At 41.2% G+C, this 24,402-nt stretch overlaps 1 protein-coding gene across 5 annotated transcripts in view; it reads left to right on the top strand.

The window, feature by feature from the left end:
- LOC125896440 (neurexophilin-4) overlaps positions 1 to 24,402 on the top strand; it is a 168,121-nt gene that overhangs the window by 141,680 nt on the left and 2,039 nt on the right. Inside the window, exons 1-2 of one of the 5 annotated variants that reach the window (XM_049589380.1) lie at positions 13,825 to 14,027; positions 14,169 to 14,443. The exons of the other annotated variants lie outside the window; for them this stretch is intronic. The gene's annotated coding sequence lies outside the window, so the exon portion shown is untranslated. Of the gene's footprint in view, positions 1 to 13,824; positions 14,028 to 14,168; positions 14,444 to 24,402 lie in introns of those variants that run through there. 5 annotated transcript variants of the gene reach the window in all.

Genomic DNA, 24,402 nt, shown 5'->3' with positions numbered 1-24,402 from the left:
ACATTGGTCTTGTATATGTCACCTGATAAGTGAGGAAAAAAAATTGCAGTTAGTTAATGCAAAAAATGGGTTTGAGGTAGAATTTTCCAAATCCCGCTCCTGTCCTCCCTTGCTGGATTTCTGACCATTACTGCCCACTCCCGAGTATGTTATCTGTTTCCGCCCATTCCCCCAGGGTGTGTGCAGCTTCCACCTGCATCTGCCAACATTCTGACCATACATGCCCGCACAATAGATAACCAAAAGATTGAGTCTTCTCCCATGCTGCATGGAAAACACGCTGTTTTGCCATGGTATTCAGAAAAAGACATGCACACCTGTTGGTAATAAGAAACAAAATACAGTGTAGTGCATGATTACATTTATAACTACAGTTATTCTAGTGTTTTAGGATGAAGTGTCATTATTGTAATCTATAATATTTCTGAAAAATTCCTCTATGTGTCAAACTTACCTTGTTTATCTTTTGTATTGTAATGTCATGCTTTTATCTTCTTTTCCACCTCACTTGTTGAAGTCTCCATCCTTCATGTTAATTAAACTCCCATGTGTGGTTTTTTTTTTTGACTGCCCATTCCCACAAGATTTGTGTTTGGTCTTGTGGAACTGACAGGATTCCCAATCCCAATGCAGTGCTGTAGTTTGAGGTGACTTGCAAACAGTTTCATAGTTTGTCCAACAGGCCGCTGTGAAATGTTCTGCTCAGTACATTTCTTGATTACAATTCTGTTATTACCCAAATTAAAGGGATCCATATCAAAATGTTTTTATGTTAATGTTAAAATAAATAAATACTGTTGTCAAATCCAGATTTGTTAGACTAAAAATATTGTTACTATATTGGCCTCAAATCTCAGCAGCTAACGTGGTGAGCACAGCTTTAGCAGAATGGAAACAAAAGCCAAAACTACTACAAAAGAGTTTTAATAAACATAAACTATTTCATATATCTATGGTCATTTGGCCCCTGCAGGCAGTGTTGCACATCAGCACATTGGTATAACTGAGTTATGGCATTTTTGGATTTTCAGGATGTTTCAATCTGAAACAGTTAGCTGATTAATGGATTAGTCAATCGACAAATAAATAACCAGCGGTCAATTGGTGATCTATTCATTGTTTTATTGAAGCTTTTAGTTGTCTGTCAGGTGGTAATAAATTTAAAATCTTTAGGTTTTGGACTGTTTATTATTATATAATTATTTTCTGGTATTTTATAGACCAAAGACAGGGCTGGACAATGTGACGGAAATCAAATATCACGTTTTCTGGGACAGTATTGTATTATATTGTGTATTGGTGCTTTCCTAAAATGTTTACACAATGAGATTTTTAATAAATAACCATCAGTAGTATGGATTTAATGACTAAGTGGGTAAAGGCAAATGATAGAACAGCTAGAACAGTCTGGTAAGTAAAAAAAAAAAAAAAAAAAGGACATCACTTTACTGTAATGCAGCCTTTATACACAGGAAATGACATCACATCCAAAATTCAAGACCATATCTAGTCTAATATCTCGATTTAAATGTATGGAATTATTACTCAAACGATTAATCAAGAAAATAATCTGCAGATCGATCAGTACTTAAAAATATAAATAAGAAAAATCTTTTAGAAATTAGTCTTTGGTTGCATCCCTGGGATTAGTAAATTCATTTTCATATTTAATATTTAATTCACTCTTTTCAGTATTTGAAGAATTGGCATTGACACCGATTATGTGTATAATGTATGTGGGCATCTGCGGTGAAGGATTATGTCCACGTATATGTGTGTGTGTGTGTGTGTGTGTGTGTGTGTGTGTGTGTGTGTGTGTGTGTGTGTGCGCATGTGTGTGCACATTTGAGTGCTGACAGTGACCAAGTGATCAGCCAGTGGGCAGCGCCCTGCAGGTGACATGACCTGAGCTAAAACAAAGCGACTGTCCTATCAGGTGGGGAGGGAGAGAGAAAGGAACACTGCTGTCCTCAGTAATGTTTTCGGCCTGATGGAAAGACAGCGGGCATGCAGACGGGCGGCCCGGGAGAGATATGGGCCTACTTACATCAGTGGATGGCATAACACAAATAACCGCAGTGGACACAATTGCCAGTGGAAAGTCCTGTGTTTCTCATTTCTGTTCATATCTACTCTGATATTGGGTCTCAGAGTGTGAAACCAGGCCGAATGATGGAAGGACACTGGCTGTGGAGGAGGGCGAGCGCAGAGGAAAGACAGAGGGAGGGAGTGTGTGTGAATGAATGAATACTTGGGACAGTTCTGGATGAGCAGAGACGCTGACGGCTTCTCTCTCGCCTTCTTTTTGTCTGCTCTGGCCTCGGCCTCTCTCTCAAAATATCATTACTGCTCTCTCCGACTCCTCTTCATCTCCTGAGAGGATTTTTCTATGAAGTCCAGTACACACTAAGCAGTCATTGGATTGATTAGGTTTCCATACACCCGCCCCCCATCTTGCGGCTCGTCCTGAGGAACAGAATGAGAGCAGGGCCGCTGGTCAGCACTCTGCTTTTCTGCGTCCAGATGGTGGATGTGAAAGATCCCAGTTAGGGGTCCCAATGCTATGTCCTTGAAGCCGGGTGATTTATACGCTGGCAAAGGCATCCAAAAGGCAATGGAGGAGAAAAGTTGCTATACATTGTGCGCTTGAATGTGTATGTGTTGTCTTATCTTCATCTATCTTGTCTATCCTGTTATTTTAAGCTCCTTTTAATCAAATTACTCTCACAAAATTAAAGTGGAGCTAATCTTGTGCTTTCTATGCAAATAATACTGGATCTTGTCGCTTCAGTAGCAGGTGTGTGTGTGTTTCTGTGTGTGTGTGTGCATAACCTTGAAGTGAAAGGGGAAAGCCGCCGTGTCCTGTTGCCAGCATCTCTGAGGGGTTTTATTCATTGGCACCTCCCACTGTTTTCTCTCCAATTAACTCTGCCATCAGCCCCGGTGAAGACAGTGAGCCCCAACCGTAGAGCCACATATCCCCTCCCAGGTTTCAGCTTTGCCCCCGTGCAGCCTCACACAGCTCAGGCCCCAAACGCACGGAGAGAATCCTTCACAGCAGGAAAGCAGCAGACACGGAAACGCTTAGTCTTTTCATCTTTGTCTAATCATCCTATTACGTCCCGAAAGTCGGCTGACTCCCAAATTAGGGAGAGAGACTGGGAGGCCCTGGCTCTGGCACTAGGATGAAAGGAAAGTGGGAAAGGAAGGGCGGATGGAGGGAAGGAATTAAGGATGAGGGGATGAAAAAATTAAGGAAGGAGGTATCAGGAGCTAGTCACGGATGAGTGGATGGATGCAGGGAAAAATGGGAAGGACAAATGGAAAGGTGAGGAAGTTGAGGAAGACTGTATGTAGAATGTAAGAAGTCAAGGAAGGAAAGACGAAGTTACTGAGAGGTAGTTGTAACTCTGGTCATGTAATAGTCATGGATGGGTGCAACGGCGAAGAAATATAAGGACACCAGTAAAGAGGGAATAAAGTGAAGAAGGATACAGAGATGAGAAAATGAAGGTACAAAGTAAGGATGGAAGGGAAGTAGAAGGATGAGGTGTGAAAGAAATTAAGGAACGATCAAATTATAATTCTAGTTATGGATGAATGAAAGAATTGAGAACTCTGGGATCGGAGGACGAGAGTAAGAATTAAGTGATGAATTAAGGAAGATGGATTGAAGAAATTAAGGACAGAAAAAATGAAGTATCAGGAACCAGTTATAACTTTAGTCTTGTAGTCATGGACGGGTGAGTGAATGAACAGAAGGACAAGGGAAATAAAGGAAGAGTGGAGAGATTGAGGACATTTGAGGGGTGAATTCAAGAGAACGTTATCAGTAGTTTCTCATAGTCATATATGGGTGGGCCAGTGGAAGGATGGAGACATGAGAGGATACAAGGTAGGAGAAAATAAAACAAGTAATGTTGAAGAAATGGGAACTTTAAGGGAAAAAATGATGGATGGAGGGTTTAAAGTGTTTAGGGGACAATAAAGGGAGAAAGGATGGCGAGATGGCAAATGAATTGGGGGTGAATTAGGGAAGGAAGCATCGGGAGCTAGTCACAATTTTGCTTTATTATATTTAGTCATGGATGGGTTGATGGATAGAAGGATGGAAACAGGACACAAGCAAGGAGGAGATAAAGGAAGGGTGGAGAGATGGACAGTAGAAGGACAGATGAGTTTTAATACTGTCTCCGGATGTAAAGATTGATAAAGACAACAATGAAGGAAAGGAAGGATAAGAAATGGAGAAGTGATAGAAGAATGTTGGTGTTGGGTGGAAGGATGTCGACAAGTAAGGACCCAAGTCAGGAGGAAATAAAGGGAGGGATCTGAGACCAATGAGGGATAGAAGATTTGGAAAGGAAAGAAGAAGTAAAGTGTCAAGATGAGGTCATAATTACAGTTGTGTCATGAATGAGTGGTTGAAAGTATAGAGAAAAGTAGAGATGGAAGAAATAAATGAAAGAGAGAGAGAGATTGAAGAAGAAAGACAGGATTAAGGAAGGAAAAATCTGGATCTCGTCTTGATGTTTAAGTCATCGAGGGTTGGATAAAGACATGGCAGGATGCAAGAAATAGGAAATAAAGGAAGAAGGAGAAGATGGAGTGATTGAATAAAGACCAGAGATGGAATAAAGGACGGATGGAGGGATGAAAGGTAGAAGGAAGTATGAGTATCAGTGGAAGGATGGGGCAGTTAGGCAGGTAAGGAGGAATAAAGAAGGGGGTTAAGCAAGGACAGAGGGAGATGGAAAATTTGGGAAGGAAAGACGGAATAAAGTGTCAAGATGTGGTCATTATTACAGTTATGTCATGAGTGAGTTGTTGGAAGAATGGAGAAAAGGAAAGATGTAAGAATAAAAGAAGGAGGAAGATACGGATGAGGAAAGAACCAAGGAAGGAAAAATCTAGAGCTCATCTTAAGGTTAAATTCATGGATGGTTGGATGAATAAAGACATGAAAGGATGAAACAAAGAGGCAAGAAGGGAAGAAAAGGAAAACAGAGAGGTTGAAGATGGATTGAAAGTGGAATAAAAGAAGGATGGAGAGATGAAAGGTAGAAAGAAGTGAGTTTTAATATTATCAGTGGATGGAAAGGTTTGGGAAATGAGACAAGAAGGGGGTGAAGCCAGAACAGAGGGATGTAGGACAGATGAGAGATCTGGAAAGGAAATAAGGAATAAAGTGTCAGGATGAGGTCATAAATACAGTTATGTCATGAGTGAGTTGTTTGAAGGATGGGGGGATGGGAAAGATACAAGGATAAAGGAAGGAGGGAGATATGAATGATGAAAGAGGGAAGAATTAAGGATGGAAAAATCTGGATCTTGTCTTGGTGTTAAAGTCATGGATGGTTGGACAAATAAAGACAGAAGGATGCAAGAAAGTGGACATAAAGGAAAGATGAGAGAGGGAAAGTGTAGGGATTGAAGACAGATCAGAGGATGGAGGGATGAAAGGTAGAAGGAAGTATGAGTATCAGTGGATGGAAGAATGGGGATATGAGGCCAGTAAGGAGGAATAAAGAAGAGGGTGAAGCAAGGACAGATGGAGAGAGGAGAAGATGAGAGATAGAAAATTTGGGAAGGAAATAACAAATTAATTGCCATGATGCGGTCATAAGTACAGTTATGAGAGCGGTTTGGACAAATAAAGAGGAAAGAACTAAGAAAGGAAAAATCCAGAGCTTGTCTTAAGGTTAAAGTCATGGATGGTTGGATGAATAAAGACATGAACAGATGCAATAAAGAGAAAATAAAGGAAGGATGAGGAAATTAAGGAAAAGAGAGGAAAATGTAGGGATTGAAGATAGATCAGAGATGGATTAAAGGAAGGATGCAGGAATCGAGGGGTGAAGGAAGACACAAACAAAGGCAGATTAAAATGAAATGAAATTGGTTGTAGGCAGTGGGACCGCAGGTGGCTGGAAAAAAAAGGGAAGCGAATGGAAGGAAAAAGAGCAGGTCTTTATTATGGTGAGTAACTTTGACACGCTCGCGTTGCGCCCAGCGCCAGTCCATCCGTCATCCAGCTCTCCTACTGATGAGCACTGGAAACAAATCTGAGGAAGCCGGGCTTTATTTTGCCGCCTGGGTGACTTGTCGGAGTCGTCACAGGCCCATGTGTCCCTGCATCCCTCCCCAACTGACGTCTCCCAGGCTCAGTTTCACCCGCTGGGAATCTCTGCCTCTCTTCTCCCTCCTCCTTTCTATCTCGTCTATTCATTATGCAGATAGTTCGTTTTTTCTTCTCCTTTGTCAGTCCCCCGTGTTTATTTGATTCTTTATTTATCTCAAATGTTTCTGCTGTTTATCTGTTTGCGGAGTGAGTGTGTGTATATGCGCTTGATAAGTTGCGAAACACAGAGGGCATCAATCACTGTCACTTAGCTGCTCAACACGTCGCTCATGCTGCCAGAGCGCGAGTACCCTGCACCTCCTCCGAACCTGCTCAGTCTAACCTTGATGAATTTCAAACTCGTTCAATACATAAATCTATGAGAGGGAGAAGGAGTGAGGGAAGAAGAGGAGGGGAGGGTTGCGGGTGATGAGGACAAGCGCTTTTGTGCTTTTGCAATCTGAGTCAAATATATGTTTACACGTTTACAAATGAGAAATCCAGTAGCGCAACGTCAGTTTTCATATTCCCCTGCACCCGTGGCAGCCTGCCTGGCTGCGGCTCCCTCCGGTAGCAGACTTCTGCAACAGTTATTTAGATGAATGATTAAAGTTAAGGCACAGCCAGCAAGAGTCTCACCACTCTTATTTAAGGAAGAATGGGATAGCTGTCATCTTTTGATGCATTGCCTGCCATCCCGCATGCAAACGAGACACCCTCAATCCAACCGACGCCTCCCCCCTCCTTCGCCCCCTTCCTCTCCGACGGGTCCCCAAAGAGTCGCCTTGGGTGATTGATCAGGTGCCGTGGCATCACTGGAGACATGCGGGAAGTCTGCCCACCCAGCCAGCCAGGCAAAAACACTCTGGCATGCTGATCTGATGTGATCAGTAAGATAGGAGGAACAAGGGAGGACTCCTGCGCACAGTTGATCTATGGCCACTGAAGTCGGGCTCCTGAGAGCAAAATCTTCTAATGACTTTACAGATAAAGCATACTGCAGTTCAGATTCACTCCCTCCCCCGTCTACCTTTTGGGAGACGGCATGGAGAGATGTTAGAGAAGCCAAGAGACCTTAGCTGTGTTTCCACACTACTGTTTTGTAACTTTAAAAAAAATAATAATTACACAGTTAGGGCAAGAGTCAGATACTTTTTATTGAAGTAACAAGGCTGCAATTGAGGAGAATCAAGTAGTTTACTAAACCACAACTCGTGATTTCATTTTCTATTTTATACATTTTGCTTTTATAGACATTTCGACGTTTTATAGTTTTATCAGTAATACTGATATAATGTTGATATTTTACTCGTTACATGTAATGACCAAAGGAGGTATTAAAGTAAAGTGAGCGACCATAATCTCATTGTTACACATCATACTAATCTAACACATTCTGTGCAGTATCGATTCTCCTAAGCTCACGTCTCCTCATTTTCAGTTTTATAGGATGTCCATATCGGTCTTACTTTCAAAGGCCAAGATAGACAATCGATACTTTCGGATATCAGTGTCTAGAAACTGGAATCCCTTTAATTACATACAGCACACCTGCCCCTGCCTGCTTTAATGAAATTGGTTGAGTGTTGATAATTTAAATGTTATGACGCAAGAAAATAAATTCAAGTCAGACTGAAGTTGCAGCAAATTTCTTCAACGCCTGACTGTTCACACTAGGGATGCAGCGACTGTGAAATTCTGGGCCGATACCAATACTGATGTTTAAAATGACAATTTGGCCGATTTTTTGGGGGGTTCTTGTTGTTTTTTATTTTGTTTTTGTTAATATTTATTCCCCTTTTTATGCCAGGGAAACAAAGAAATCTTCATTTAAAAAAATAACTGAACTGTTGTAAAATCAGCCCTTCATTACACTCTTTGAATGAGCACAAAATCAATCATACACACTTATGGCCTTAATTTACTTTTAAATCAAATCATGTCATTTATATAGCTCATTTAAAAACAACCACAGTTGACCAAAGTGCTGTACAAAAGAAGAGAATGACACAGAAATATATAGCAGTATAAAATGTACACAAATTGTTGTTAAGAACAATTACAAACGTAAAAAAGACCATAAAATACTAAAATAGTAAAACTACTACAGACAACCAAAGGCCATTGAAAACATGCATGTTTTAAGATTTGTCTTTTAAGTGTCAATGGAGGGGGAGGATTTCATTGAGAGTGGAAGGCTGTTCCAGAGCTGTGGAGCAGCCGCTGCCAAGGCACAGCCTAAAGTTTAAAAAGTTTACCCACCAACCTCGACCGCAGGACAATTAAAAGACATTGCTATAAGGATCTAAGAGGTCGGGAGCTGAAGTAGGGGCAGAGACAATCAGCAGTATACTGGAGTGCTAGCCCATGTATGGCCTTAAAAACAATAAAATAAGCTTCTTTCACATTAAAAACATTAAAAAAATAAGTGCTCCATTAGCTATTTTACTGTATATATCCTAATTTCCTTCCTTTCCTTTCTGTGTTTTATATTTCTGTGAAAACATCAACAAATTTCTTCCTCAAACAGCTGTATTCTTTCATTTCTCGCCAAAAACTACATTTTTACACATTATGATAACGTTGAAATTTAACACTAAATCATACTGAATAGAGCATCGCAGTGAGACTCAACGCAACCTCCGACAATTGTTATGGCCACCGGCTGCTAACAGCTAACGTTAACTAGCTCTCCTCCTGCTGATGTCAACACTGATTTGTTATTCACACTGTAGCATTATCAGGGAAACAATAGGGTGCGTACTCTAACACATCAACAGTGAGTTTACTGCATCCTTTCATGCTGAAGGCATCTTAGGGAAGATCTCTATTTGTCCCAAACACATTTTCTCTTGTCCCTGGGATGAGGGGAAACCACAAGTCTCAAACCTTGATTCTTAGCCTGTGCAAAATGTATGTAGTACAACAGAACAACAATGGCCGCTGCCATTGGGAAATGTCATTTTATTTGCTTATAGGCTGACAGCGGTCAACAGCGACAGTCACAGTCAATGGCTGATAAATCGATGTACGCCTCATTCACGTAGATTTCCTCTTTGGACTTTTGCTAGTTTTGTAAAATAGCACTAATTGTTGTATGGCAGTGATACTCTACTTGTGGCCTGTGATAGGCTATACAATAAAATAAATACATTTAAAAAGAATTCACACTGGGATTTTTTTGTACTTTGAATGTAAATAAGGTGCCAGAGTTAACCAGAAAGCATTAAAATAGAGCTTATTTATTTAAGGGAAAGAAAAAAAAAATAGTGACAGAGGAGGATCCCCAGACACTCTGACAGAGGTCTATACTAATTATTTATGGATTACTTAAATTATTAATGTTTGTTTATTAACTGGGCCCTGGCCTCCTGGCATTTTGCAAAAGTGCCCGTTTTTGGCAAAGCAAGTGTCTCTGTTTCAATGTAGTGTTTTTTGTGTTACATGTATGTTGATGGCTTGGATAAGGTTTTTATCCCACGTCTCCACAGTTAGGTAGCTCTGGTGCAGCTCTCATTGCATCATGCTACCTGGCTGCAGCCTTTGTACACTACCTATCCTTCAGTGAGGGCAACATGGCCAATACCACAGAGGTTTTGTGTTTAGGAAGATTACTACAGCCTGCTGTACCTTGCCACAGGCATCACTGTGTACCCCGAGGATGGCAATCCAGCCATGAGGTTTTGCTGCTATCATTATCCCTCATGTTGACTAATATTAACCTTATAAAAAGCCTGTCTCATCTTTTTAAAGGGCTGTTGCTACATTTTAATGTATGAGTTTTTTGGAGGACTGCAGCGGTCTGAAGGTTTCGGTCAGGCTGTTACATTTGGCATACGTGTTTACAGTGATGTGGCCACGGCAGTGTTTTTGAATGAAAACTCCCACTCACGACCGATGCACAATGTGTTGTAGGCGCTGTTTGTTTATTTGGCGGTGATTCATACTCACTTTGTGATTGTTCAGTCCACTGCGTTAATAATATCTTACATAGCCCCATAATCCCAGCATGTTTTTAGAGAGGGGGGTGTCAACAAGAGCAGAACAGTGTGTTTAGGACAGTTAATCTATGTGAGTATGTAACCTTACTGCATTCCTTTGTGTTATAGAGACAGTATCATTTCATCATACCTCAACTTTTTGGTTTTGGCTGCTCCTTTTTAAGGCAGTGCAATCCTAATATACACTGAAGTAGTTTACAGCTGAGTGTGACAGTTGGCAGGAGTTTAGCTCATGATGCAAAGAGAGTGTAAAATATACCAGGGTTGATTTTAATGAGTAATGGTGAGGGGATTGTTAGACTGTTGCAGTGGGTCTCTGAATTCAGACTGTTTGCAACATACTACAGCTGGGCAGCATTATGTGACCTGATGTATTACCAAGAATATAGAGCCATGTGTTAAAGAATAGGTTGAGATTTTGAGAAATAAGCTGATTAGGTTTCTCCCAAGAGTTTGAAGAGAGTATTGATATTATACGGCTACAGTCAGCACCCAGTTGTCTTAGACAAACATTAAGACTAAAACCAGCTAGCCTAGTTTTTGTTGTCACCATAAGGACGCTAAGTAACCAGCAGAGACTCTAAAGCCCAATTAAGACCAAGGATTAACAACAAGACAAGTTGAAACAGACAACGACTTGCAATATGCTGGTCTGCAACGTTCTAAAAACCTGCCGGTTCACACCAATGCAACTAGATGAGATGGTGTATCGTCTGTATGCAACTCTGTACTTCTGTTCTGATTTCCAGCTTTTCAGGCTCATTTTGTAGCCGAATATAAGTTGTAGCTTCTTAAAAAATTAACCGATAGTGAGATACTGGCTACAGCATTTGTAGTAGGGATAAGGGGGGCGTATGCACATACAGCGAGCAGCAGCAGCGACCCACTGTTCGACATGGAAACAGTGGGTTCACCTGCCGCAGCAGGCAACCACGCTGTCTGCAGTCATTTTGACTTGACCAGCGGACTTAACTACAGGCCGATTTGACATTGAAACAGGTGACATGCTTTACGTTCTAAAAAACAGCCAGCAGCAATTTGACCAGCGGAGTTTCAGGTGACGCCATCAGCTGGCTTGAGTGCAGCTCAGACCGACCAGTTCACACTGCTGCAACTTTTCTTTACAACGTTTAAAACAGTTTCATCTTGTCCCGAATCATTGGTCTGAACTTGTCTTCAAAAGTTGCTGCTCTTGGCCAAACGCTGCTGCAGTGCTGTTTGTGTCATGATTATATCAAGATGTGCTTTTATTTTTTGCTTACATTTTCTTATGTATGACTGTTTTTATGTAATTATGCCTGTGTTTTCTTTAATGACTTTGTAAAGCACTTTTTAGTTTTTAATGTGCTTTATAATAAAGCTGACTGAGTTGACATATCCCCCAGTTAAACCACAAATTGTTTCTATATACTCTCCATTTTTTACACAGATTAAATAAATATTGTGTAACTTATTAATTAATGACTTTAAGCGGCCGTGTCCACCAATGCCTTTTTTTCCTGAGGCCAGCGTATTTTTTTAATTCTTTGCAATCAGAGCACTGTGTATTTACACTATGCTACAGACAACAGCAGCATGATGAGGCGCTGAGCGTTTATTCTGCAATGAGAGCTGTGCTGTTGGCGTTTTTTTGCTGAGCGTCCTGAGTTGAAAAATATTCAACTTTGGTGAAAACGCTGCGCTCGTCACTGCCACTTTTTACCAGCTGTTCAGTCACAGTGGAGGAGGGACAACTCAGAATCAGAATGCCTTTATTGCCACTGTATCATTAAAAAACACAACGAAATTGGGAGTGCTACTCCCGTAAGGTGCTGACAGTTAAAAACCACATCCTCCATACATTCAACCATCCAATTCATACAATGATGAATTAGAAACAATAAATAGGTATAAAACTACACATAGTACATTTGTGAATATTGCACATTTAGCGTAGTAACTGTACCTATATAAAAAAAAGATTGCCATGGGGACCGACTGTCTTGCATGTGCAAGTGCTGAACAATGACAACAGTGGTGGAGAAATATTTTAATATACCTTATATGTCATGTTTCCTCTCATGAACCCACACAGACTGGCTCCCTAAGTGCTTCAGCCTTCCCTTCATCCACAGCAACCACTCTACCTTGTGCCGCCATTTTTACTTCCAGACAACCAAAGCATCTCAGCTCAAAAAACGTTGTTCCTCCAAAGTGCTTTCAAGCTCTCCCATCTGGCCGTTTCCCCAGGAGCGCCTAGCATTTTCACCTAGGAATAAAGCGCTTTGGTGAACATGTGGCCTAAGAGGTGTTTGTAGGTTGATTTTGTGACCTTCGGACAGAGCCAGGCTGTTTCCCCGTTTTCTGCTATTTTGCTAAGCTAAGTTAACCAGCTACTGGCTGAAGCCTTAAATGTACTGGACAGATTTCAGAGTGGTATCAGTCTTCTCATCTCAGTCCTGGCAACAAAGTAAATAGGCATATTTACCAAAATGGCCAACTATAGCTTTAAATACAAGACTATATTTATGCATGATGGGCCACTGCAGTATATTATGGGGTTCTAATTGACTTTTAGCAAAGCAATACTGTACTGCAGTGGGATACTGTCTCACAACCTGTCTGACTTCTGCTGACCCCTCTGCCTCTACTGAATCTCTGTTGCACTTTCTTCATTGAGCTGTTTCTTGTGACTAGTGATGTGTTGCAGTACATATTAAAGAAGTTTAGCTGCAATATCGTCCCCCAAAAAATTTAAAATTTAAGATGCTAATAGATTAAATTCATATCTCTAAAGAAAAATACAGCAAAACATAAAACCTTAAAGAACCTTAATAACTTTCCAAGTGCCAAAGCAGTGCAGCAGAAATGAAAAGTTGCCACAGTGGTTGCTACACATGTTGAATTTCTTAGTGCATGTGTCACCTCGCACGGCAGGTACAGAGATTTCTACATTTCTCTCTCAGTCCAATCTTTGTGGCATCTGCAATATTTTGCAATATTGTCGGCATATAACACTTAAGCTAGCACACAATACCTCCATAAATCCTCTTATGTCGACATCAGATGGTAGAAAGTACTGTCTCACTTCTGTCTTTCTCTCTCTTTTTGTCTTTCCTCCTTCCCTCCTCAGTTAATGCTTGACCCAAACAACATACTGATATAGGTTTATTTGAAGTTGATGTCGGCTTCTACAGAAAGTCGAAATGAAACTTTTGCTCCTGATCAATCACAATACTTTTTAGATTTTGCCTGATACATGGGAAAAAGACTTCATCCCTTCTTTAACTAAAAATTATTTCGGAGCTGAGCTGGTCTTCTCGAAACAATATTACAGATATTACTTCTCAAGAAACCTCTGATTATTCTCTATGGGGTGAAGTGATTCTCATTTTTGTCTTATTGCACTCATAATCTCACTGTGTGTCGTATATATATTGTCTTTTTACCTTTTCCCTCTTTCTTTGCACTTTCCCCCTCACATTGTCTTACAGACTTCTCTGCTTTCTCTACACTCGTCCTCTTATTCGTTTTCTTCTTCTCTCTTACTGTGTTATCAGTCTCGGCTCCATTTCCTTGCTCCCTGATACTCCCTGACTCAGTAGCTTTCATTTTCATGATAATCCAGCGACACCACTGGACTGCGAAATCGCTTTTACTGCCTTTTCTTTTTCTTCTTTTCCCTCTCTCTCTCTTTCTCTCTCCATTTTCCCCCTACTGGTTTATCTTTTTTCCTCCTGGCTTTATTTTGCTTTTTGTAATTAAATGTCATTTTCAGTTCTCCCATATTTTTGGGGGGAACAAGGAAGAAAAGTTTCTTTTTTTTATTATATGATCGTTGTCAAAACGGAGTGGAGTCACTGCTGGTGGAACTCAACACGCCTGAGCCACAGTGCTACGCTCTGCCAGCACAGAAATAAGTTCAGGTCAGCTTCTTCTGTCTGATTTGCCTCACAAATTAGTTACATTATTACAGCAGCAGTGACCGCTTTGTAAATGTATTAAATATCCTTTAACCAAACGGACATTGGTTCAACTTTTATTCTATCTAAATTGTCTGTTGGCAGCTCCAGGTCCTGGTGGTGGCTCATACATTCATCTTTTCAGCCACGTCTGATAACATTTCGAGGGGGATCCTGCCGTGTTCGTAAGGCAAATGGGATTTGTAATCCCTGGGATGAGACCTATGGGTCTGCCCTGCGGTGCCACAGGGAGGTGTCTTTGATGTTACTGCAACTGTAAATGGCCAGAGCACCTCAACTGGCCTCTTTCAATGCAAGTCACAGCGTCTGTACTCTAAGCTCCTTCTGGATGTCTTGGGTCCTTAGCCCCTACCCCAAAGGTGAGCCCAGATACCCTGCATTGTTCTGGTGACTCCCAACATTGAATTGTGTTTTCTTGATATGACTAACTCAACACTCTTTTGTTTACACTTAGCAATAGGGTTGGGTGATATGACGTTGTATACTGTGCAACAGTAGAAATGTGTCCACTAGTTATAGTTAGATTAAACACCATTTTTGCTGCAGTAGCTTTTCAGAACAGAGTATGTGTGGATGAATGAAGAGAACTGGATCTACATTGGAGGGGCCCCATTCATTCCTATGAAAGTTACTTTTTTTGGCCATGCAGCCAAAAAAAATACGACTTCCGGGGTATTAAATTAGCCGGATCCCCTGCATCCATGGGTCCATGGAGGAAGTGCACTAGAGACTTTCCCCGGCCAAGCAGCTAACTTTAGACTTTCAAAATGTTACCGGACTGACTGGATCAAATCCAGATAGTGACATGAATAATTTTGTAGGGGTTGTGATGCTCAAAAAAATGTATCTACTGATTTACAGATGTCTGTTTCCCAATGTAAGACTACTGGAAAAAGTATTTTTGGGACCAATGGCATCATGTGACAGACTCAGATTGTTGTTACTTGGTTTGGTCACTATGTCTAATTGGATTATTTGTCCTGCGCACTACAGGCTACATAGCAAATCCGATGGGATTCTTGCGTGATCTTGTGATTCTTGCAAATTCAGCTGCCTCACATGATAACGTAATTTAGGCAGACATGAAGGAGGAGAGTAATGTTGGAAATACAGAAACCTTTAAACTTCAGTTTTTTTCAAACCTTATAGCTTCCATTTTTAAGTTTTTTGTTTGAAACTCAAGAGTTGTTTAATGTGAGGCAGTTGATTTTTTTGTTTGTTTGGAAGTTTGAAATAAAGAAGCAATGAATCATTATAAGATATGGCAGAGACCCTCAACGGGGCAGCTATTGCAAAATGACAGGAGGCCAGGGGCCACTTAGTTAGTTAATATATACATAATTAGCCTATACCTCTGTCAGGGGGGCCCTTTGGCTTTTGTATTTTTTTTGTATAAACAAGCTTTACTTTTAAGTTTTTTTAAGCACATTGGTACCCTATTACATTCAAATTGCAAAAAAATGCCATCTGTAAACAGCTAATGTTAAGCTATCAATGAACTTCACCAAGGTCACATGTCTTAATGTTGCCCTCACAGCACGACTGTAAAGCTGTGTCGACAGCTGTAGTCTCATTTAGCCACTTGTCGGCAACCGCCTTTTTTAACACACATAAACGCTTTAAAATTTACAAATGCGGTATTTACTGACGTTGTTTTGTTGTAGAACAAAACGTGAACATCTCTTAAGCTTGTGTTAACGACAGACCTTATTGACTTGAACCATAAACTCATTGACTTCAAGACCAGGGAACCAGGAGTGATAAAATTTTTACCCATTTCTAGGTTGTAGGACTCATTCCTGGGGCACTCTATTAGAAAATGTTCAGCAGGTCATCAAGCACCATGGGCCAGATTTGGCAAAAAAAAACAAAAAAAACCCCACTATTAATGGATGGTGTACCAATCTTCCTGTTGACCCTGCACTCTGTCTTACTGTGACGCCAAGATATTTGAATACCTTCACTTGGGGCAGCAGTGCGTTGACTTGGGAGTCGATGACCCTCATCTCATCTGCTTTATACTCGGCTGCAAAAAAAGACTGCCCTAGCATGCACCAGATGTCACAGTCCTGTGAAGCCTCACCTGTAGTGATATTTATCAGTCTTGTTTTGGTGTGAGTTGCAGCATGTCCTATAGTTTCTGTAGTTGGTGGGCGTAGTTCAGTAGAAAGAGAATAGTTCATGAAACTGCTCACAAAATGTTCTGAGGATTATCTGAAGTAACCGAGTCATGATTTCTAGAGAGAGACAGAAAGAGACACTGCTGTTATCTATTCCATTATTTTAGTTATTATTATTATCAGTACTCGTGTACAGTACTTGAGTAAATGTATGTTGCTACTTTCCACCACCCATTATCTAAATACCCGAAATAAGAATGGGATAGTTGAAATGACAGACACTGAATCTGCAGCATCTCAACAGCACAGCTCATATCTCAGTATTCATGGTGTAGTTCAAAACTTGTGCAGATGTCATCTTTGAAGTTCAGAACTACAGTAAGATACCTGTTTTTCTTTGAGATTTATAGTGTTTAGGAGCATTTAAGATAAACAGTGACTTCAAAGTTAAAACTGATGCGTGTTCAACATCTTATCCTGAATTAGTGTCCCCTGACTGCTCATAAATAGTATGTGGGATCTCGTACTGCTCCAGAGGAACTACGAGGTAAACCTAAAAATGTGGAGAAAACAAACAAAAGTGGTTTCTGTTTCTAATCACAACAAGCAGTAAAGTAGTAGAAACAGAGTAAAAAAACAAAAACAACTATCAGTCGCTGGCATCAGAGCCTGTGGTTTGTAGTGTGTTGGGAGTGGAACTGTACATTTGACTCTTCTCCGTGACAGCAGATCAATGCAGCCTGGAGCACAGATAGAAATGAATTGATTGTCACCAATAAAACTCCAATTAAACAAAGGAACAAGCCTGGGAGAGAGCTCCAAGACAAGCAGCTCTCATTTTCTCATCAGTCCTTCGGGGGGGTGGGGGAGGATGGGAGGGCGGGAGGTGAGAAAGAGAGTCGGATGTGTGGTGTGGAGCTGGTGAGCGAGGTCCATTTCCTCTGAATACTCTCACCATCAAGGAAGTGTAGAAGTTATGGATGAAGGTGGGAGAGAGCGACCTGCCAACAGAGGATCAGATACCCGATAGAGAAAGAAAGGGAGAGCAGAGGTGCTGTCATTGATCCAAGGCTTCCTTAATGATGAAAAGAGATCTTAATTGTGGTGGCATGTGATATATCAGGTTTCAGCAGTCAATTCTGGAGCTCATCTGACCTTCTCTTATTTAATAAGTTGGCGAAGCCCTTTACCGCGCAGTCTATCCTTCACTTCCTCTCTCTGAACCCTGCTCTATCTGCCTGAGAGTGCGTCTTCTCTTTCTGTCACTCAGTCTGAGCTACACTCATAATCTCCTCATTGTACAATCCCTACATTTCATTCCTGGGTGTACTTCCAGGTGGGTTATAGGCCTTCCATCTAAGCAGCAACTTAAGATGCTTTTTTGCTGATACGAACCTCCAAATGAAGTTATAGATGATTAATGTTCCCCATTCCTAGAAAATGTACAAGATCCCCTTACTCTCTCCTCTCCTCATCTCACTTCTCCGCTAATAACATTTTCTTCACTATCTCCCTCTATCTCCCATGCGCTGTAATCTGATTGTTCTTTCTATGATTGTGCTGTTATTGAGTTGCCTGGATCATACATATGTATAAGTCCACCACAATGCTTATTCCATCTTCAGCTACAATTTCCCGCAGCATCCTACCAAACAGGAATCTCATTCCTAAATGGAGGAAACACTAATGCCGTGTTGACACGTGTACAGCTTCACTACGTGGGGGACTGCCTGCGAATAGACATAAGATAGAACGTGTATCATCCCCCCGAGTCAAGTTTTCTCCGACATTTAAGTTATTTCTGGCTGGTTGAAAGGGTTGAAAGTTACACATTTCTTAGTTTCTCTTTGTTTAAAGAGGTATTTTCCTTGCCAGTGAGTTAGTCCACCACTTTGTTCCAGACTAAAATATCTCTGCAACCATTGGATGGATTGTCAGTCTATTTGGTACAGACATTCATGGTTCCCAGAAGATGGATCCTAATGTGTTTTGGATCCCCTGACTTTTCTGCTAGTGCCACCACCAGCTTCACTTTTGTGGTTTCGAGTGAAATGTCTCAACAGCTATTAGATGGATTGCCATGAAATCTGGTACAACTGTAGACTCTTTAGAAAGATGGACGACATGACAGCTCCCCAAAAGTGCAGCTAAAACATCCCAATCGCTCTCTAGCTGCTGGCTGCAATATAGGTCATAGAGCCTGTCCCCTCCACCAAACGAAAAAAATCAAAGTACACGTCAAATTCATTTTTCCCAGTTGTTGTTTCTGTCATTTTTATAGGTCTTATCATGCTGATGTTTGTGCATGTGTTTGTTTTTTCTGATAAGTTTGGTTTTAAAGTTATTTGATGCTACAAAACAGGGGTGAGATTCCATTATTGACAGCTGTGATTGACTTGGGTCGGAGAGGTTTTTGGGCAGGACCTCAATACTGCAGCTCCAAAGTCTTGATCGTGTTGGATACAACATACTGTTCTTACCCATCTTACAGTATATAATGTATCATAATGTTTCAGATTTCTATTTGTATTTATTCACTTATTTTTCTGTTGTTGTTGTTGTTGTTGTTGTTGTGGCTCGGGTATCAATAATGACCCTGAGTTTACCATTTCCTCCTCTGATTCTTCTTAGATCTACACAGGTATTACACATATGAAAAACAGACCCAGATTAGAATGGGACCTGACCGGATCTGACCGACCATAATAAAACTTAGAGCCAAACCCAGGTCAGGTCCCTGATCAATCTTGGGTCATATAGGGTCCAGGTAGCTCCATGAAGACCTCTAACGCTGATGTTAGCATGAACTCAAAGCACTACTGTTTACACATAGATTAAACTCAAACAAAATGTGATACTCATCTCCCAGATGGTTCACTGCAGACCTTCTGATTCCTATACAAGCGTCTATACCAGCAGTGACCTTTGGGATTCTGGTGCTACTCCTGCTCACCCTGAAATTACATGTAGGCTGTCTGTAATTTCTGTTTTAAAGGTGAAGTGTGTAGGATTTAGGGGGATTTGGTTGCGTCTAGTGGTGAATTGCAGATTGCAACCACTTAAAACATCTCCTGGCTAGAATTTCATCAGTGTTCATTGTTTGCTGATTATCTGCAGAGACTTCTTCTTCTCCAAAACAAAAGGACGATGACGGTGATTTAAACTGCTAAAAACACTGAATAAAGCAGTGTTATGTTGCAAGTCAGTGCATATCCGCCACTGTTTGGCATCTCGAAGACAGGCAGCTCGCCCATAACATGCTATTGTGTGCTCACCTTTTTCTGATTAGGAGGTTTTTTACCATGTCGTCCTCTCCAAAACAAACAGACCTGATGATTTAAACTGGTAAAAACACTGAATAATGAATTTCATGTCACAAATCCATGTATATCCGACGCAGTTTGGCATGTCGCTGCAGGCGGCTAGTCCAACACATGCTAATTGCGGCAACCTTTTTTCTCTGATAATATAAGATCCAGATGTTGAGGGTTTTTTCAGTGGAAGCCACAAAGGTCTCTTCCTCTCCAAAACAACCGGACCAGGTGATTTAGTTACAGCAGATTTATATTAATGTGTTTATGTAAACAAAAGTATAAGCATGTGTGTGCCTAAAATGTTTCTTTCTTCCATATTGTTCTTCCTTATCTTATGATCATGTTTTGATTTACTTTAGGTGTAACAGATGAATTATAAGTGGTGCTCAAACTCCTTTCAGCGGTAACCTGCAAGCCTCTCTAGTCGAGTTCCTCAGTGTGTAAATATAGTGCATCTACTGTGTGTGTGTGTGTGTGTGTGTGCGCACCTGTGTGTATTTAGCTTCAGCACCTCTTCATCACCCCAGCAACATCCCTCTGGCTACTGCTCTGAAACTTACTTCTCACTCATTGTAACCTAACTGAATAGAGGCTGAGGAGGAAGAAAAGCGTGAAGCTGTATTTTTCAAACCGTCAATCTCTCGCCAGTTGCGGCAGCCTGATGTGACCTTATAGCAAACATCCGCTGTTTTGCAAAAAGTCCATAGCTTATGGATTTCGTGTCAAGAAAAAATATCTGATATTTCTTCTAACAAATCCTCACCCTTTAAATGGATTTACTGTCCAGCACAAAAAAAATATTTCATATTTATGCTAATAGAAAGACCATCTATTCGCTGGTTTCTGTTGGCATTTTATTACTTTTCATGCCACAGAAGAAGAAGCCCTCTCTCCATACTCATCTTTTTCCACTCAATCGATGTTTGTTAAAGTTGCTGACTGTGTACCATCGCCCCCCCGTCTCAGAAAGACCCGCTCCGACCTCAGACCCCATCATAAAATCATTTCTGAGCTTCATACAGTTGACCCTGAAGGTTAGGTTGAGGTTCCTAGCGTGATGTTGCCGCTGAAGATGGTTAAGGATTATGATGATGGTGCTAGTTCGAGCTCTGTGCCATCAGCAAGAGAAATGATTAGGACTGCACCAGCAGAGTGTTAGCCTGACAGATGGCAACACATGGAGCTCGCTGACAGCACTGCTGACAGCGCATTCACAGGAAGTCCCCATCTTGCATGCGCTGTATACACTGTTTGTTGCTGCATGTATTCTGGTGTTTTTCTGCCATCAACCGTATTCCTACCTGCCAAAGTCGGCTCACATCACCAATTCACCACCTTAAAATTTCAAGACCGCTGCACAGGCCTCCTGTCGTGGCACCAAAGGGAGTCGAGGTCTGTTAAAAATCTTCGGCGGGTCATTATCCCAGTCACTGGTCATTTATCAACACCTGTCTTTTTTGGTAATTCATTCCTCCAGTGGTCAATAAAGTTTCAGTTATTTTCCCCTCAATCAATCTACTTAGAAATCAGCTCTGTGGGCATGTTAATGAATGGCCAACAGACATAGATACATTAATTGAATGACTGAATACATTAGGAGCTGTATTGAGCGCTGCACTGTTGCCTCTGCGAGTAGCAATATGGAGTTATTATTAGGTTCAGTGATTGATGAAAGATGAGGAGCGCTTTGGCACAAACCTGTCGGTTCCACTGCCCTGGATAGGAATGAAGGGAGACGGAAACTGTCCGTGCATGAGAACACACAAAGATCTGATCCTGTTCTTGTTTTGAAATGCTGTTTTAATTTTTTTTTTCCTTTTGGTTTGTTTATCCGCTAGAACAGTTTAAAACTCTATCCAAATGCATCCTCAGGGGAAGCACATGTAACCCCTCCGAATAGCTGTAATACTTCTCGCTGTCACTTCATGACAGCTTCGAGCTTGAAGTTTTGCATGTGTGCCAATGTGCGCCGGAGTGTGTGTGCCGTGTTTTAAAGTGTGTACATACATGCATATGGATGGGAGCATGGCAGTGATGTGATTGATGAGACATGAAAGAGAGCAGGGGGAAGATTTCCAGTCAATCAGCCCAGTGAATAACCACCTAGGCTGTGGATTAAAGGCAGAAAGCTGTCTGAACTAACAAAGGCTCACATCCATTACCTTACATGCAGAGTTGTTTTTCTCTCCGGAGCAACACTGACAACAAAATTAAAGTGTGTTAACAAAAATAGATGGTTTTGTTTTCTTGAATTCGAAGAGATGAAACATCGCAACATCTAACAACTTGGATGCTCGCGGAAATAAAAATCATGTGAGGTAAAAAGATCTCTGCAGCAGAGTGACCTATACAGCACTTACCATTAGGATAATGTGTGTAAAATGAAATGGGACATAATGGATTTTTCTCCTGTATGTTAGGTTTTGTCCAGACTGTTTCAAGATTGGATTTAATGTCAATTTCTGGATAATTTAGCCTCTCTGATCTTTTCAGCATGGCTTAGAGCTAAAGAGGCCAAACAAGAACCAGTTTAAAGTTGTTGGTTTAACTCCCAGTACTGACAGTAGTGTATTTAGGCAAAGGAAAGGGGGCTGGTATTAGCCTTTATCTGTACAGTAGATTAACCAGCTATCTCATGTTAAGTGCCCTTTAGCAAGGTGTGGAACTGTTAACTGCTCCATGGATGCTGCACTGTGGGTGATGCTGGATTTCGAAAGATTTTAATCCTGAATTTCAATACGGAGGGGGGCACATGAAACTGGTGGTTTGAATGTCCTCTGCCAGAAAGTTCTGAGTGTCAAACACTTAATTTTCTCCATTCTGGTGTTTTTATGCAGCAGTTTGGGCCTTTTCTGCATCAATAATGATGTAACTGGCCAGTCATAATGTAGCATCAGGCCGCCTCAGACCAGGGTCCAACAACAACACAGCTGTGCTCCATTGACTCTAATGCAGTCGTTTCAGATTTCCTTCATTTTCAGGCTGGTTTTGTGGATTTGGAGCTAAATGTTGTGCCTGGGGCACGTCGTGTATTAATGATACTCGTTACCTGGAGAGGTTGGAAAAAGATAAATGCTTCTTCCCTGTTCCAAAACCAAAATCAAACCCTGAAAAGTGTAGGGTTAGCTAGCTAGCTACTGAAGATATAGCCTACTGAATGTATACACATGCTGCTTTTGCTGTTTAATGATTATAACAGTGAAACAAAGACCGACCCTGCTGTACAGGAACCAGTGAAGGGAAGCAGGGAAACTTTGCTCATATGCAACCAGCTCTGTGTCATCGCATTGTGTGCAGATGAATGTTGTTTGACTTCCCCTGGAGATCCCTGCTCGTCTGATTCCGGTGTTGGCAGCAGTAGTGGGGTGAAGCCAAACACTATTCATCTGCACACACAGTGATGCCACACAGCTGGTTCAATATCAGCAAAGTTTCCCTTATATTCATTGTCTTGTGTGGCGATCAGCAGTGATGTGGTGGTTCACTTTTACACTGTGATCTGTAGCCTATAGTTCGGCTTTAGCTTCTAACTATCTTTGTCTTTTTAACCTGTTGTTGCTGCTGAGTCAGTTTGACATCCTGGATATATCCTTCAAACACAGACTGTAGACCCCTCTGTCTGCTTCTCTCTGGAATCACTGTTTCATTTTTCCATAAATATGATATTTCTTCAGGGAGTGCAGTTAGTTACAGTGTGTGCTCCATGCTTACTCTGACAGCTTGCCGCACCATCACAAAGGGGCCAGGCTTAGAGAAAGGTCATTTGGTTTCCCCTGATCAGGGCGTGCTAGCAGAGGGGAGCAGTGAGAATTTTTGCTCCTCACTCATGAAGCAGTTTATTCCCTTTGCTCCCAACCTCTAAGCTGCTCCAGGTCACTTCACTCAAGCTGGTCACCGCTTGCTTAGTTTCCTGTTGAATGTACTTTGTTAACTCTGTTGTCGAGCAGCAGCTGATTTGACAGGAAATAGTGTCTGTGCACAATACACAGAGGCATTCTGGGTCGGCATTCAAACTCATGTTGTGAGTGGTACCACAGTGAAATTTGCAACAGGAGATATAGTGTCACGACAACTTTTTTAAAAATCTACTCTGTGCTGCATCCAAAAGTAGTTACGCTAGCACTTCCCACTCACTCCCTTGTAATATCGACTCTAGTAGTTTTCATTAGTTTTTATTTTATTACATTTTTAATTTAAGTTTCAATTCAGTTTAGTTTCAGTTCGTTTCCAGGGTGGGATTACTCATTTCAGTTTTTATTGTTTAAAAATGTTTAGTTTTACTTTAGTTTTTATTAGTTTAAGTATTATTTTCAAGTGTGTTTTTTTCATGATGATATAGCGGGATTTGTCAGGGGAAATTTCCTGTATATTTTTATTTATTATAGTTATTTTTGTAAGAACACAATATCATTTCAGTTTTCTTTTCTACAAAAGTCTACATGTTATTTTTTATTCCAGTTAAAGGTTCACTCCCTGACAACATTTGCAAGTGGGGCCCATGTGGGTAGTAAATGGGCCCTATATGGGATTGGCCCCATGCCAGTTGCCCACATGGATGGGTTTACTCAAATGGGCCATACATGGGTTATGCTAGAGTTAACCTCGGTACCAAGAGGGTATGGGCCCACATGGGGATCTTATCTGGAGCCCACTTGGGTAAAGCAGAACCTGTGGACAAACCCATATAGGGCCCATTCCTCAGCCCTTTTACAACCCACATGGGCCCCACATAGAAATATTGATTGTCGGTTACTGTTTGTAAACACACTCGCCAGTGAAAGTGAAGCCAACCCAAAATTCTTTCTCATTTGGTGTTTTGCCTCACTGTGCTAGCATCTTTTTCGGCGACGTGTCTCATGGATGCCCGCTGCTTACAGTCTGGCA

The sequence above is a fragment of the Epinephelus fuscoguttatus genome, linkage group LG1 (genome assembly GCF_011397635.1).
Source record: "Epinephelus fuscoguttatus linkage group LG1, E.fuscoguttatus.final_Chr_v1".
In the NCBI taxonomy this organism is placed as follows: Eukaryota; Metazoa; Chordata; class Actinopteri; order Perciformes; family Serranidae; genus Epinephelus; species Epinephelus fuscoguttatus.
This window is presented reverse-complemented; position numbering and strand designations above follow the sequence as displayed.